At 43.4% G+C, this 4182-nt stretch overlaps 1 pseudogene; it reads right to left on the bottom strand.

The window, feature by feature from the left end:
• Positions 1-1263: 1263 nt before the first annotated feature.
• LOC142574854 (uncharacterized) lies at positions 1264-3469 on the bottom strand (annotated as a pseudogene).
• Positions 3470-4182: the final 713 nt, after the last annotated feature.

The raw sequence follows: 4182 nt of genomic DNA, 5'->3' as shown, positions 1-4182 counted from the left end.
GTCGTTGTACCCCGTTCTAGTTGCCAGTAATATACAACGAGAGCTAAACAGCAAGTGAAGGAGCAGAAGCTTAAATCCTTTTGGAAGTGAGGGTTCAAAGCCAACCAATTACACCTGTCGCCTTAGCTATTTTTTTCCTGGACCACAATTGTTTCTGGGCCAGAGAATGGACCACAATTTGTTTCTGCAGATTTCCAGAACTCCTTGAAGGAGAGAGGCATTGAGTATTTCTTGTCTTCTCATTACTCCTCACAGGCCAAAGGCCAGGTAGAATGGCTAAACCGTGCCCTTAAAGAATTCATACAGATTGCCATTTTGGAACAGTGATACCCCAAATTGGCGGTCTTAGAATAATTGGCAATTTACAGGTTCACTCTACACATGACTACCGTTGCGTCTCCAGCTATGCTGCTCCATAGTGGTGAACCACGACCTCGTGTGGACGTCGTAAAGGTGCCTCCAATTCATCCTGAATTTTATTCTCCGAAGCTGTGCCAGGAAGTGCAGAGTAGAGTACGTCAAAAGCAGGAAAATACCGAAAAGCATGCAGATCGTCGTCACGGAACCAAATTTCCTCAGTTTCTGCCAGGCGATCTTGATGGAGTACGTACCTCACAGAAATCTGGCGCTAAATACACCGGTCTGCTCCAGATTTATCATAAAGTAGGTCTTAGTAGAGTAGAACTTGTTGCTGGGCGTGTTGGTTGGGATCTAATTAATACATTGTTGCGCCAACAAAAGTCAAATAAAGACTTGGGAGGAGAGTCTGTCGTTTCGTTTAAATCTATCGTTTCGTACTCTCCCTCCCAAGTCTTTATTTTCCTTTTTTGGCGCAACAATGTATTAATTAGGTCGAAGTACTTTCCAGCTTGAAAATGGCAAGCGTTGGAATGCTTCTATTCTGGTGAAGTGCATGGTACGTCAGGATGAAACGACAAATAAAAGAAGTAATTTCAATGCGGACACATCTGTTGATGATATTTTTGCACCTTTTCTTCAAGTTCCTCTCGTTCTCGTTTACATAACTAGCCCATTTATTTAATTTACCAAAGTTTTAATTTTGTTGCACTCATACCAAAGAACGTCTTTGCATGAGAGCATAATTACGGTGTCAAAATAAACACTAGTTGAAAATGATGTAATTTTCCTTTCAAGAGGATATGGAAAATACAGACACCGTGCACGGCTAAGTCGGTAATTGAATATTCGCTCAGCAGGGTCTCCCTTATATCCAGGGAATGGTCTCATAATGTCTTCTCGCAGCTAAAAAGCCTCGTCCCCTATAAAGGCAAACGGGAGTGTTTTGAGGGAGCCAGGCAGCTCTGAATGTGAAGGCAGCTGCAGCAGACCAGCATGTAGTTGTCGACCAAGTGGAGAGGGTTTGAAGACGACACCATCACTTATGCGGCCAGGAGCCCCAACGTCGACCAGACGAAACAGATATCCGCTGTCTGCTACAGCCATAAGCACGACTGAAAATGTGCCCTTTAACAAATAAGCACAAAAAGGCACTTTGGAGCAATAGACATGGCCACAGGAAAAAGTAAAGAAGAAATTGGATAGGAGGCAGCATTGAGACGCAGACAATTTCAAGGCCTAAAAACATTTCAAGTTCAAGTAATGGAATCTGTCAGTGGTTGAGCGCGTGCAATCATACACCTATATGTACAAGGTTCAACACCCCAATTATCGCATCTAAATAAAAACATTCGAATATTCATTACTTATGAATCATTTACCTTATAATTGTAGTATAGGCTGCCAGTTTGCTGGTGCCACAATCTGAATGTGCTTGCCATCCACTGATCCGAGGCAGTTCGGAAACTGCCACCGCTTCCAGAAGCCATCAGCAATGTTCCGCCACATTTGTTCATTTGGAGGCTGCAAGGATACAAGCCACAGCAGTGATGCCCATTACATGAAATAGTTAACACACAGTTTTGACAAAAGTTATGGCTCAGGTAAAAGCTACCACTGGCTTTAACTAAGTCTAGATAACATCACAGAATTTTAGAAAAATAGCCCGGGTCTTGCAAGAGGTGGACTCTCATTGCACAAAAGCATGTATTCACTCTAAATGACGCACCTTCATATACTGAAGAGCGAGATCATCCCACAGCACTTGGAGAGTCAAGTGGATCGCTTCTCGTGCTGTCTCCAGCCCGACACCGAAGTCCTTGGCGATATTAACAATGACATTACCTGAACATAGATACCTGACGCGTGCCAATCATTGTATGCAGAAAGTATAAACAAACGTCCATTCTTCCAGATGTGTCTTTTCAGAACAACAATAACACCGAAAACCATGCAGCGCCTGTTTTATAGGTAATTTTAGCATTATTTTATATGCAATTGTTGAGCCGTATTTTTAATCAGGTTCACTATCAGCAGGATGGTGTTAATTCATTTTTAAGAACGAAAGACCATCAATAGATATCAGACAACCAAGGTGTTGCGCATATCTGAGTTATATCTGCATATTACATACATCTGCATTTGGCTGGACAACTTGCCTGTGAGAAATGTGTGTGTCAAATAATCAAGCACACATACAAAGTGAACAGAACAGTTAGTTACCTTAACCCTTTCCTGCACAATTCTTTCGTTTGCCATAAAATTATTCATGTTGTTGCAAGGAACCATAAAAATAGGTGTACCAACAAAAAATATCTTTAGCGGACTTTCACAGTTTCTACTGGCGGAAAAAGGGTCAGTTGCATATTTGCAACAACGAGCACATAAAGAAAAAGTTGAGGGAAGCCTGGCTTATTGCGATTCAAGCTAACATTTATATACATGACCATCAGCAAGGGGGAGCACATGGTACAATAAAAAGCTATTTCACTTTCTTGCTAAAAAAGTTTTGTTCTATACCTTGAGTAATCAGTAAGTAGTGTGAAACGGTGCACTAATTTTGTAGTGTGGTATACAAAAAAGCAATTGCTCTTGTTTGTGGAACCGATATGCACTCCACACTTAAAGCAGTAGTAGCTCATGCAGATTCCTGTGCAGCCAGCAAGCTTGCAGCGCTGCCGCTTCTTGCTCCAAAGAACCCAGTGACCAAGCTGAGGAAAGAAATGAAAATAATGAGCACTGAGACAAAGCTCCATAGATGAGAAATAATGCCTAATCTTGCCTGACAGCCTGAGTTGGAGCTGACGATCCCCTTTTTTTTCTTCTCCTCAGAGGCTTATTCGACCGAATCATTGCTAGGCCTTCCTCTCTTTTTCAGCGCCGTCTTCCCAGCCCTGCAGAGTGATGCAGCCAGGTCCATATTGAACTCAGCCAACGGAAGTAGCCTTTCTACGTACTGATCCCGTTCGTTCATGACGTTCCTCTTGTAAAGCAACCAAGCATTTACAGCCGTCAAGTCAAGGATGTCCAGAAAAACAAGAAAATATCTCTTCGACCTCAGGTAGGGACGGTAAATGGAGATGAGGGAGTCCAAAAGGTCTACGCCTCCCATGTGCTTGTTGTAGATGGTGATAACTGCAGGGCATGGTAGCTCAGTCCGCTCTTTTTTTTACGATTAAACCTTGATGCACTTGTAGCAGGCTGTTTTCCAACGAAGGGGCGAGCAAATTCACTGCTCGGGTATCTTGCCACCTTGTACATGGCAGTTAAATTCCATCCACAAGTGCAACCCTCTGTTCGAAATATCCTCTTCCTTTTTTTCATTTCCTGCTCGCTAGGCAGGCTCACACCAGGCACCCGGTTTGTCCGCAAGGTACCAATGCAGTGTACAGTCTTTTTCTAGGTACCACTGCAAACCTGGGCAGTTGAGATAGTTGTCGAAGTACACTTTGTGATGTACGCCTCCTGGAATCGTTCTACTCAAGCGAACATTTCCACTCGCTCCACAGTCAGGCACTCCTGAAAGTCTTTGCGCAGAGTTCTCCTGTCCGGTATACACCTCCAATTTGTAGGATAAGCCGCTCACACCGGAGAGCTTGAAAACATTGTAACCCAATTTTTGGGGCATCTTGGGACAGTACTGTTTAAGGGAGCTTCTGCCTTTGAAGGGTATGAACTGTTCTTCAATAGATAGCTGCTCTTCAAGAGGCACAAGCGACAACTGTACATTGATGGTATTAACGAGAGGACGCACCTTCGCAAGCCGATCTCTTCCTGCAGCGTCCTTTGGGCCGAGAGTACTATTGTCAATGAAGCGTATGTTAT

This window comes from Dermacentor variabilis, chromosome 3, assembly GCF_050947875.1.
Source record: "Dermacentor variabilis isolate Ectoservices chromosome 3, ASM5094787v1, whole genome shotgun sequence".
In the NCBI taxonomy this organism is placed as follows: domain Eukaryota; kingdom Metazoa; phylum Arthropoda; class Arachnida; order Ixodida; family Ixodidae; genus Dermacentor; species Dermacentor variabilis.
The sequence above is the reverse complement of the archived record's forward strand: the minus strand, read 5'-3'. Positions and strand labels throughout refer to the sequence as shown.